At 41.4% G+C, this 13,359-nt stretch overlaps 1 protein-coding gene across 1 annotated transcript in view; it reads left to right on the top strand.

Moving 5' to 3' along the window:
- Positions 1-13,359, top strand: part of CCR6 (C-C motif chemokine receptor 6) — a 46,582-nt gene that overhangs the window by 21,980 nt on the left and 11,243 nt on the right. Inside the window, exon 2 of the mRNA XM_068231761.1 lies at positions 11,082-11,198. The gene's annotated coding sequence lies outside the window, so the exon portion shown is untranslated. The remainder of the gene's footprint in view (positions 1-11,081; positions 11,199-13,359) is intronic.

Below are 13,359 nucleotides of genomic sequence, written 5' to 3' on the forward strand. Positions count from 1 at the left end.
CCCCCTCTAATCACACCTTGAGACACCCATCAATCACCACCTGTCACCCCCTAGCACACCTACCCATCAGATCAGGCCCTAATTTGCCCCGTGTGGGCTCCTGATCACTCGGCCAAACCCTCAGATCCCCCTCAGACCCCCTTCCGTTCACCTCCCCAGTGCATTGATTGCATCTATTTTCCCCTCTAACCACCCCCTGAGACACCCATCAATCACCTCCTGTCACCCCCCTAGCACTCCTATCCATCAGATCAGGCCCAATACAACTTGTCATCTAAAAGGCCACCCTGCTTATGACCGGTTCCACAAAATTCGCCCCCTCATAGACCACCTGTCATCAAAATTTGCAGATGCTTATACCCCTGACCAGTCATTTTGAGACATTTGGTTTCCAGACTACTCACGGTTTTGGGCCCGTAAAATGCCAGGGCGGTATAGGAACCCCACAAGTGACCCCATTTTAGAAAAAAAGACACCCCAAGGTATTCTGTTAGGTGTATGATGAGTTCATAGAAGATTTTATTTTTTGTCAAAAGTTAGCGGAAATTTATTTTTATTGGTTTTTTTTCACAAAGTGTCATTTTCCACTAACTTGTGACAAAAAATAAAATCTTCTATGAACTCGCCATACACCTAACGGAATACCTTGGGGTGTCTTCTTTCTAAAATGGGGTCACTTGTGGGGTTCCTATACTGCCCTGGCATTTTAGGGGCCCTAAACCGCGAGGAGTAGTCTAGAAAACAAATGCCTCAAAATGACCTGTGAATAGGAAGTTGGGCCCCTTAGCGCACCTAGGCTGCAAAAAAGTGTCACATGTGGTACCGCCATACTCAGGAAAAGTAGTATAATGTGTTTTGGGGTGTATTTTTACACATACCCATGCTGGGTGGGAGAAATTTCTATGTAAATGGACAATTGTGTGTAAAAAAATAAAACAATTGTCATTTACAGAGATATTTCTCCCACTTAGCATGGGTATGTGTAAAAATACACCCCAAAACACATTATACTACTTCTCCTGAGTACGGCGGTACCACATGTGTGGCACTTTTTTACACCCTAAGTACGCTAAGGGGCCCAAAGTCCAATGAGTACCTTTAGGATTTCACAGGTCATTTTGCGACATTTGGTTTCAAGACTACTCCTCACGGTTTAGGGCCCCTAAAATGCCAGGGCAGTATAGGAACCCCACAAATGACCCCATTCTAGAAAGAAGACACCCAAAGGTATTCCGTTAGGAGTATGGTGAGTTCATAGAAGATTTTATTTTTTGTCACAAGTTAGCAGAAAATGACACTTTGCGAAAAAAAACAATTAAAATCAATTTCCGCTAACTTGTGACAAAAAAATAAAAACTTCTATGAACTCACCATACTCCTAACGGAATACCTTGGGGTGTCTTCTTTCTAAAATGGGGTCATTAGTGGGGTTCCTATACTGCCCTGGCATTTTAGGGGCCCTAAACCGTGAGGAGTAGTCTTGAAACAAAAATGACCTGTGAAATCCTAAAGGTACTCATTGGACTTTGGGCCCCTTAGCGCAGTTAGGGTGCAAAAAAGTGCCACACATGTGGTATTGCCGTACTCAGGAGAAGTAGTACAATGTGTTTTGAGGTGTATTTTTACACATACCCATGCTGGGTGGGAGAAATAACTCTGTAAATGGACAATTGTGTGTAAAAAAAATTAAAAAATTGTCATTTACAGAGATATTTCTCCCACCCAGCATGGGTATGTGTAAAAACACACCCCAAAACACATTATACTACTTCTCCTGAGTACGGCAATACCACATTTGTGGCACTTTTTTGCAGCCTAACTGCGCTAAAGGGGTCCAAAGTCCAATGAGCACCTTTAGGCTTTACAGGGGTGCTTACAATTTAGCACCCCCCAAAATGTCAGGACAGTAAACACACCCCACAAATGACCCCATTTTGGAAAGTAGACCTTTCAAGGTATTCAGAGAGGGGCATGGTGAGTCCGTGGCAGATTTCATTTTTTTTTGTCGCAAGTTAGAAGAAATGGAAACTTTTTTTTTTTTTTTGTCACAAAGTGTCATTTTCCGCTTACTTGTGACAAAAAATAATATCTTCTATGAACTCACCATGCCTCTCAGTGAATACTTTGGGATGTCTTCTTTCCAAAATGGGGTCATTTGGGGGGTATTTATACTATCCTGGAATTCTAGCCCCTCATGAAACATGACAGGGGGTCAGAAAAGTCATAGATGCTTGAAAATGGGAAAATTCACTTTTTGCACCATAGTTTGTAAACGCTATAACTTTTACCCAAACCAATAAATATACGCTGAATGGGTTTTTTTTTATCAAAAACATGTTTGTCCACATTTTTCGCGCTGCATGTATACAGAAATTTTACTTTATTTGAAAACTGTCAGCACAGAAAGTTAAAAAAATCATTTTTTTGCCAAAATTCATGTCTTTTTTGCTGAATATAATAAAAAGTAAAAATCGCAGGAGCAATCAAATAGCACCAAAAGAAAGCTTTATTAGTGACAAGAAAAGGAGCCAAAATTCATTTAGGTGGTAGGTTGTATGAGCGAGCAATAAACGGTGAAAGCTGCAGTGGTCTGAATGGAAAAAAAGTGGCCGGTCCTTAAGGGGTAGAAAGCCCTAGGTCCTTAAGTGGTTAAGAAACTCTAGTTATCTATGCAAATTGCCATTGAGCTCCAGGACTTTCAAAGACACAGAGAGCTATGTCTTCTGAAGCTTTTCATCTTAACTGTATTGTTTTTTCTTTTGCAGAAAACAGTTCAGGACAGGTCAAAAGTTCACTGCCTGTTCAGTAAAAACATTTAGAATGCTGAGTAGCGTGTAAACGGCAAATATTAGAGATTGATGCAATGTTATAAAAAAAGCTGTATAACTGAAAATAAAAATATGAGATTTTTTTTTGCTTCTAATGTTCTAGTATTTATCCGTGCTACACAACCAATTCATTATATAATAAAAATGTTTTCGCTTCAGTGTCTTAAAGCTAGTATTTTCGTTAAACAACTCTTTCAGCATCTCTGAATTCCAGGACAGGATTACCAGATGTGTTAAACAATTCTTACATTATCCCATGTCCTATTTAATTTAGTTTGCACCTGTGACCTCTTATAGGGTGGGTTTCCTAACATACACCTACATTCTGTATGCTTTTAGGAGCATATAAACCTACACACTCACCATGTGACCATTGGAGATGGCCATTGAAATGCTAATTTTCGAAGTTGATATGAATTCAATGCAGATTTTCTGGGCTAATGATGATCTATATTCTATCGATTTGCATATCTTTGCATTTTGTTTTAATTTACATTTTACGTAGCCCCCCAACTTTATTTTAGAAATAGATTCTGCCATCTTTTTTCTTTGTAAAAAACCCTGTTAGGATAAAATTTGCAGCACTCAGTATAAAGCACAAATAGAGGTGCACCACACATTAACTTTTTATTTTATTATTTTCATTTTATGTTTCTTTCAAGTATCTGGGGAAAAACAGCATCAAATGTAACAACAGCAGAGTGATTGAAACATACATAAAACAAGGTATAGGCCATATTTTGATGAAGCTTTAGTTTACTCTCCATTTTTGAAACCTGTAAAAGTTTCCCTAATCCCTATTTCCTATAAAACAAATGCAATGCAACTTGCTGACATAGACAAAGAAGTTGCCAATCCCATCAAACATGCTGTGTTGTTTGCTTAATTTAAAATAGAGTCCCCTTTTTCAAGGACACGGCTCAGTTGATCTAAAGGCTTTTATCTGTGAACTGTAGGCAGCCATACACTAGTCGATTGCCACCAGATCGACCAGCAGATAGATCCCTCTGTGATCAAATCTGATAAAGGAGGGATCTATTGGCTGCCTACACTGCAAACAGATTGTGAATTGATTTTACTATGAAATCGATTCACAATCTGTAGAGCTGCCACCGCCCCCTGCATACATTACCTGATCCAGCCGGCGCGAGTGCCCCGGTCTCCGCTGTCTCTTCTCGGCTCTGGGCTTCAGCTTCACTTTACTTCCTGTCGGGAAGTTTAAACAGTAGAGGGTGCTCTACTGTTTACACTTCCCCCGACAGGAAGTAAGTGAAGCCAGCCGGAGCCCAGCGCAGAGAAGGGACTGCGGGGACAGCAGGGACACGCGCCGGCAGAACAGGTAATGTATTGCCGCTAGCATCAAATTTTCCGTGCGGCAGATCGACAGGATCAATCGATTTCGGACAGAAATCAGTCGATCGGTCAGCGTTTGCGCATCGATTTAACAGCAGATTTGATCACAGTCATTGAATCTGCTGTCTATCGGCAGGAAATCGTGTAAGTGTATGGGCACCTTAAAAAAGCACAGTATAGACAAGAGCCACATTTTTTATTTTTTCCAGTTTGATATCTTTCAGGTATGGTGATGGAGAGATGGTGGAAGTCACTGGCGTAACAATAGCCCAGGACCACCACCATCGTGGGGGCGGGGGGAAGGTGCTAGGGGGTAGGGGGCCCAGTCCTTGAGCAGGTTTCTTGTGTGCACTCCTGACTCCTAAATTCTCTTTCTCCCACCACGAGTTATGTGGCAGCTATGGGCCATACCCAATTCAAGGTGATAAGTAGCTTGCAGATGCGAGGCATGAAAAGGGCTATTGGATAGCATGTAAAGAACTCCCTGGGGGATTATATTGCCCAAGCGAGTTCTTTTCCACCTGAGGGTGTTAAATTTAATAGGATTAGGTGATGCTCCCCTTGCCTAAATGAAGAACTCACCAGCGTTCAGCAATAGAATATGGCCCTGTTTGTAAGCTCTCTAGTCCTTACTCCCGCATCTCCATCTCCCCCAAATTCTGCAGCAGAGTGTATACCTTATTCCAGCTGGACTGGTCCTCTGTACCCTTTGTGTAGATGCACCGTGCAGCTTATTCGCTTGCGGCTTCCTGTCACATGACATGCTGTGTCGGGAGAGCTGCAAGCTAATAGGCTGCACGGGGTGGCTACATTGAGGAGTGAAGAGGACCTGTTCCGCCGGAATGAGGTTAATGGTGGCCATACATGGTACAATTTTTTCACACAATCTTACCATTTCTATGTAGTATAAGGGTAAATTAAGTGAATATACTGAAAGGATAATTTATCAGTTCCCTTATAGTACATAGAAATGGTAAGATTGTATGAAAAAATTGTACCGTGTATGGCCACCATAAGTATTACGACTCACTGTGGCTGCCACTGCTCTGCAGAATTTGGGGGGTGCTGGATGGAGTTGAAGAATCTGGAGGGCATGCACACAGTTTCCACACAGGCTCGCGGTGGAGGGCTCCTCTGCTAAATTTTGCTGAGGGGCCCAGGCTATGTAAGTTACACCCCCGGTGGCAGCAAAGAAAAAGTTTTACATTTCTCTCTATAAATGGTGGCCATACATGGTACAATTTTTTCATACAATCTTACCATTTCTATGTAATATAAGGGAACTGCCTAAATTATCCTTTCAGTATATTCACTTAATACTACAAAGAAATGGTAAGATTGTATGAAAAAATTGTACCATGTATGGCCACTATAAGAGCAATATTTTAGTAGCAGGAAAGATGTTGCCTACAATAGTGTGTGTGTGTGTGTGTGTGTGTGTGTGTGCGTGCGTGCGTGCGTGCGTGCGTGCGTGCGTGCGTGCGTGCGTGCGTGCGTGTCTGAAGTTATCTAGTCAGTCAATTGTGTGCAGCAGGAAGTGGCCTGAGTCTGGGCTCCTCATAATCACTTTTGAAGTACCTGATCAAGGGCCCATACACTGGCCACTTCCTTCTGCACATACATCCACTTATCAAACCAGACGCAGTGACTTCTCAGTAGGAATATTGTTGCTGTGAGGGTCAGAGAAGCCTCAATATCCCACTGGCTATAAACTGACCAGTCTGAATGCAGTCAAACATCCAGGGTGAGCGTTACTCCACTGGGTGTTCTCTGGGGTGGTGGTACAGACCCTACAGTGTTGTCATCACTTTGATGTCATCATTTTACTAGAGGGTGGTGAGAGTTGACAAATATATAACCTTTGCTTTCTCAAGAAAATGTCAGCCTGCGAGTAACTCGGACATTTATGGTTAAAGCCCCAATGCAGGGGCCTTTCATTCAAGTATTTAACAGATATTGCATACATATATTTGGTATATTTAAGTTTTTACTTAAAATGTTTTAGCTTTTGCAGTAAAAAAATAAAAAAAAAAAGTGTGTAGCATCTGAAGCTGCAGCCTGCAGATTTCCAGGACTTGCCCCTTCCCCTTTCTTAAATAGAGCCCCCTAAAACCTGAATGCTACCACTGACTGCTGGCCGCTGTATAGACAGACAGTCGGTATAGAGACATGGTACCATGGAGACAGCTGATGTACCCTCCCCAGTTAGGAGAGCCCATATGGGGAACACAGTCACAGGCTCAGAACTGAAATGTAATTATAATAAAGCAACTACAGGAGTCAATTCCAAAAATCAAAGAAAAGTTAAATATTTTAAAGCAATTCCATAGAACAGTGTTTTCCAAACTGGTCCTCAAGTCCCTCCCGCCAACAGTATATGTTTTGTGGACACCCACAAAGAAAGCTAATTCACAATGCTGAGACTTTAGTAGTCCCATCTGTGCATAAGTGAGGTTGCTTACAAAAACAATTACTGGGGGAAGGCTACAGTACAGGTTGGGGAAACATGGTTGTGGTGGACCACCACAGTACAAACTGGTAGTAAGCCTGCATATTATTCAACCTTACCACCCTCCATCCATTGACAAGGATGTCAAATAGAGCCCCCAAAGCCCCTTAGTAGGTACCTATAGTAGGATGAAAATGAACACCTTCTCAAACAACATTACTCCTGCACCTGCAGCATCCCTGATCTGGATTTACATATAAAGTTCACTAAACTATTTTGGAGAGAGATGTAGAGAAGGAAGAGAGATTTCATTATTATATAATTACCGCTAACTTTTAATTTTATTTAAAAAAACAAACTTGTGTAATGCTAACCTAGTAGGCCAATGTGCAGGATAAGACTGCTTTTGTAGAGCAATCAGGGAAGATTTAAAAATGCACAAACCTTGTAGCCTTGAACCACTTCAGTACCAAAGCGATTTTCACATATCAGCACTAATTCGCCAATAAAGTTATTACTACGAATCACACATAAATGATCTATACTGTATATTGTTTTTGTCAGGACAAATTAGGTTTTTAGTGTGTGATAATTTTGTTTAGTAATTACCTTATTTTTAATGCATTTTAAAGGGAAAAATTGAAAAAAAACACTTTTTCTCCATTTACATCCATTATAGCTTTACAATAAAAAGTGACAACTATAAGTTAAACCGACACATTTTATTTGCTTATCTATCCTGATTATAACAATGGAAATAAAGGTGTTTCTTTTTCTGTCTTTCGTTTTTTTGCTTTCTCATTGTACACTATTGATGATTATAAGACCTTATTTGCAAAAATAATAGCAATATAACCTTATGGCATACGTATTTAAAAAGCCAGGTTCCTAAAGTAACAATGTATATTTCTTCTTTCATATTCTGTCACTTTGTTTTCATTTTGCAAGTCTTTTATTTTGGTACAGAATATGTGAAAATGTAATTGCCTTTGATTCAGTTTGTGACTAAAAAGAATACACAAGACGTGGGCCTCAACCATAAAACTCTCTTAACTCTATTCTACTACTTATCACGGGTTAAAATGTTACCACATATGTCTCTTGTAGTTTTGCTAAAACTTTCCCAAGTTTGATCATAATTTTGAAAATAACTTTTTTATGTTGGATTGATTTTGTCAATACCTATTTTTATGTGACGTGTGTCCAAGCTTTAGGACCCACCAAAATGTATTCTACAACTCGTCACGGTTAAAATGATACCACATGTGCCCCATTTAGTAACAAACTGGTGAAGAACTCTCCACAAATACAAGGTCATTATATATACTAGTGGCCTTTGCCCGTTTAAAGAGTAACTGTCGGGCATAAAATCAATTCTTTATTTTTATCTGGTAAACAAGTAATAAGGATGCTAATCAGGCAATCCAAAAGTTAAAATCACTATTACTTTTCTTGTTGATTAATTATCATTGCCCAGTTTACATGACTCTTATTTGGTACACAGAAAATTTGGTACACAAAAGAGAAGTTGCAGGGCATGCTGGGTTGTCTTTTTTTGCTTCTCTACTTCCCCTCAGATTTAACTAATGCAGCCTGATTGGCTGAAGCCTCCTTCCCTCCTGTTTTCCCCTCCCACACCTCTGTTCCTCTCTGATTGGCCAAAATTTCTCAGGCTGAAACAATGCACTTTCTATAGTGAAGGGTGGGCAAATCAGGCAGAGGAGACTAAGGGCGGATATTACATCAGGGCTGGCTTCAAAATAGCCACAGTAAATATGGAAACTGTCTAGAATAGGATTCTCTACTTTTCCTTTATAAAATTCACAGAAATCATAACATGGACAGTGCAATACATATGTTATGCAAATAGAGCAAGTATTTATCTACTTATATATTTGTTTTTTTCCCCCTGAGATAGTATGGCTGACAGCTCCTCTTTAAAAACGGGCTCTAGTAATCACCACATGCCAGGGCGCCCCCGGCCGGCCCCCTGGAAAGTCCTGCTCCTCTCCTAGGCTGTCCGTGCTGTGCACATGCGCAGTATAAAAACACAAGGACACAAAGACAGTGATGATGCATGGACACCTGCGGTTTTATTATATAGGACATACGTCCTGTGGTCATTAAGTGGTTAAGTGTAACGATCTGTGAAGATCAGTGTCACACCTAGAGCCTTGATTATTGGTGATCCGCAGAATCACCAATAATACAAGGATTGACCCGATTATATAGCAATCAGCGGAATTGCTAATAATACAGGCAGATCAAAAAGGGAGTAGACACACGAACAGTGCAACAAAATACAATGCAGAATAAATACACAAGTTTGTGGAAATGTCCACCACTCGGTAATTCCTCAGAGGTGTGGTTACCTCTGAATGGGAACTCCATGTGTGAGATTCTCCAAGGAAAGCAGTGGAGGAATCTCGACCTCTGGCAGTAACGGTCTGCTAGGGCAGGCGTCTCAGAGAGGCAAGCCTCAGCTACTTACTCTACAGTGGGAGACGTTCCACTGAAGGGTGAAAGGTCAGACAAATAGAGGTTCGGCAACAGATCAGGCGGCAACAGTACAGAAACGTGAGACGAGAGAATAGTCAGAAACCAAGCCAATAGTCGATAACGGTACGGGCTGGAAAAGTACAGAATCAGAAGGCAGAAGGATGGTCAAGACAGGCACAGAGTCATACACAAGAAATCAATACGGTTCAATATGCGTATATACTGGCGATAAACCAGTATATAACGCAATATCAAATACAAGACTGGCTAAGTGTAACAAGAGCTGGGGTCCTGCCGGATTGTCACACGGGAACTGACTAGGTCTGAGTGCTGACACAGGGTATCGCAAACACAGACGAAGTGTGACTGAAAAGCACTTCCTTATATACTACCTGGGAGAGAAGTCTCCACCCCATGCAGCAACCAATCAGGGCAGGCAAAAAACGTCAGCTGACCTCCAGGTCAGCTGACACACTTTCTAGGGGTATAAAGGCGTACTTGGCGCGCGCACCCCCTAGAGGCAAGATGGCAGAGCCCTGATGTGCAGCACGCCGGTTAGTTTGGCGCGGTGCGCCCGGAGGATCTTGCGCGGCGGATGTGGACAAATTTCCGCATTCCGCATTGGAAAGTCTGGATGCCGGAACGGCAATCCGTCCGGCGTCGTGGAATTTTCGTTACATTAAGCAAATCTTCAAAACTCCCTTTTTCAGGCAACCATACAGTATAACCCAGGCACTTTCAGCCTCTGGTCAAGCTGTGAGTCTGAATATAATGTAATACAACAACCCTGGTTGAAAAACGTATGTATTGCTCCTCCCTTTGTTTCCTCTCTATTCATTTAGATCGTAAGCTTGCAAAAAACAGGGTTCTCTCTTTTTTGTGTCTGGTTAATTGCTGTTTATTTTTGTCAATCGCTATACAATTTTCTCTTTAACATAATTTATTCTATTTCTGTATTATTTACCAGTCTCTATTTTTATGTATACCAATGTCTGTAATTTATGGACCTATGTTTGCTCTTGTACAGCATCACAGAATGGAACTATATAAATTAATAATCATTACATAACGTTTGACAATCTGAGCTCATTTATATACACACATTGGTGTTGCACACTTGCAGCACTATTGGAATATGCTTTTGCCACAGCACTGACATATTGTTTTAATGTCAAAGTACTGTGGGATTCTTTTCTATTTTTAATGATGCAGCTGCTTTGACATACTTTTGTGCAGATTTTAATCTTAGTCAACCAATCTACCACAGGTACCTTTTCTTTTCCTTTGATTCTGCCTCCTTTTTTAAACTACCACAGCATGCCACGTTAACAAAACTTTTTGCACTGTTCTCACAGATTGTGCTCCACAAACCAGAAAACAGCATTTGCTCTTGTGCACAATAACATATTGTACTTCACATAACAAAGATGCAGTAAAAGAAAAGAAAAGGTTTTGACCCAATTCCAAATAAAGAATTGTTCCACTTTTGTCCACAATGGTGCAAGAAGGCAACAATCAGCAACATCAACAGAACCCTTATACTATTCACAGTACTCTTCCAACCTTTCTTTTCTAAAAACAACATTTTTTTTTTTTGCTAAAACAGAAAGTATTTGCAATAATTCAGGTTGGAGTGAGCTCCGAGATTTCTCCCAGTGCATCACTGCTGAAATATTCAAATTACCCATGAACTGACAAATCCATGAGGCACCGCAGACATGATTTGTACAGGGTCAGGTTACCAAGTCATCAAGATAATTCAATACTGGCTTCATTAAAGGGAGAGTGTTTTACATCATAAGTAGGCACCTTTTAGATAATATTGGAAAATGTCTATAATTCCCCAAAGAAGATGTGTTAAGTTCTTGGGGAAAAAATATCATGTTTTATATATATATGCATCTACAGTGGGGATTATGAGCATTTTTGACTGCTAATTTACTCTTTTCCAGGTAGGGTTATGTAAGGAAGGAGTCTTTTGTGAACACAAGACGCAAAGTGTATGTGCAGTAAAGATCTTCCCTACTCCTGTCAATTTCTCATTGTACATTCTTGCCACCGGGAAATAAGTGAGTACATTTTATTTAAATAGTGATATTTCTCAAAATGTATTTTATCTATGTCTATGCATAGATATGCTGTATGTCTCTGTGGCATTCTGTGGCTTTACTCTTAGGCTGGTTTCACAGTGGGACGTTACAGGCGCACATTAGAGCAGACTGTAACGCACCCCAACGCACAGCAATGAAAAATCAATGGGCTGTTCACAGTGTCCATGTTGCGTTACATTGTAACGCAGTACGTCTACATAACGTACTGCATGCAGTACTTTACACGCGGCTAAGCCACGTTAGACTGTTTGCACATGCTCAGTGGGGGGGCGAGAGGAGGCGGAGAGATGCCGCTACAGTAGCCGCGCACATGGCTACTTAATATGCACTGCACTGGCGGCTGCTGATTAACCGGCGGGACCACGTGATGCAGAGTGTCTCATGCGGATAGAGCCGCGTTAGGTGGCTCACTCTAACATCCTTTCCCGCACCACCAGGCGTTGCGTTAGGGGCACGTTATGCGACCATGGTGTGAAACCAGCCTAAAGCTTGTGAATCATAGATGTTAAGTTCCCAGTAAAGAAAGCCAACCCTTGCTTTCTTTAGGTTTTCAGGCATTTAGCAAAACTTAAGCTACCATAAATATTCTATAGTGGATGTGTTATGTGCATTTTCTCATTTATAGCATGTTTTTTTTTATTCTAGGCAAAATAACATCTAGTAAAACTTAATGTGAAATTAAACCTCTGTATTTCATAATTGTAGGTGTTATAGATGTGCCAAAAAAAGGAAAAAAAAACAAATTAAAATTTTAAAATGACAGTAAGTGAAACAACTTTTAATGATGTTAAAGGGATTCAGAAGCAAGAGTTATATGGATGCTGCCATATTTATTTCCTTTAAAACAATACCAGTTGCCTGGCAGTCATGCTGATCTCCTTGGCATCAGTGGTGTCTGAATCAAAAACCTGAAACAAGCATGCGATTAATCTTGTCAGTTTTTTGCCAGAAACATCTGATCTGCATGTTTGTTCAGAATAAATGGCTAAAAGTATAAGAGGAAGATGGGCAGCAGGACTGCCGGGTAACTGGTGTTGTTCAAAATAAAATAAATATGTCAACCTCCATATCCCTCTCATTTCAGGTTCCCTTTAAAGAGACTCTGAAGTCTCTAAAAAATCATCTTTTTATAATAAAATCCTGTGTAATATGACAGCCCTACCTAAACCGCCGCATCCCCGCCGCTCTAATCTAACTAAATCCCCCCAAACTCCCGGGGGGCAATCCGGGGAGCACTTCAGTGAGAGGCAGAGCTATAAGCCACAGCTCTGCCTCTCAGCGCGTCTGTCAGCCCGGATCGCCGCCTTTCCTCCGCCCCTCTCAGTCTTCCTTCACTGAGAGGAGCGGGGGAGAGGCGAAGATCCGCCGCCAACAGACGCGTGTGAGGCAGGGCTGCAGCTCATAGCCTCACACGGAAGAATAGAGGGCAGCGAAATCCACGACCAAGAAAGTCGTGGATTTTGCGGGGGAGAAGGAGGGGGGAGTTAGGAGGGATTTAGATAGATTTCAGCAGCGGGGATGCAGCGGTTTAGGTAGGGCTATCATATTACACAGGATTTTATAATAAATATGATTTTTAAGAGACTTCAGTATCTTTTTAAGTCTGTACTACAGATAAAAAAAGCTTTGTTGATACTTTGCAACGTGTTTCTCCGGATTCAGTCCACTTCCACAGGCCTCATGCTTAGACGAACTGTATACCGTAAAGTAAATCATGAAATGCATTACATTACAGTAATAAACAATACACAATTCAACAAGGAAAGATTTAGTAACAAGCGTATACATGGGGAGCTTAACTACTTAAGGACCTTAGAAACTGAAATCTATGCCCTGTTTTGATGGCTACCTGGCTGCCAGGGCGTAGATTTCAATCCACCGACGCCGCGGCGTTCTCACCGCTTTCGTTGCTCCCAACGATCTCGTCACTGTCTCCCCGCCGCAGCTCGTTCGCTCTGCTGTCTCTATAATGGCAGAGCCCTGTGAGCTGGTCAGGAGCCGATTTCATTGGCTCCTGACCCTGTCTATCAACGTAAGCGGCTCCCATTGGCTTACATTGATAGGCAGGGTCAGGAGCCAATGAAAGCGGCTCCTGACCGGCTCACAGGAACTCTGTCAT

This window comes from Hyperolius riggenbachi, chromosome 4 (genome assembly GCF_040937935.1).
Source record: "Hyperolius riggenbachi isolate aHypRig1 chromosome 4, aHypRig1.pri, whole genome shotgun sequence".
NCBI lineage: Eukaryota > Metazoa > Chordata > Amphibia > Anura > Hyperoliidae > Hyperolius > Hyperolius riggenbachi.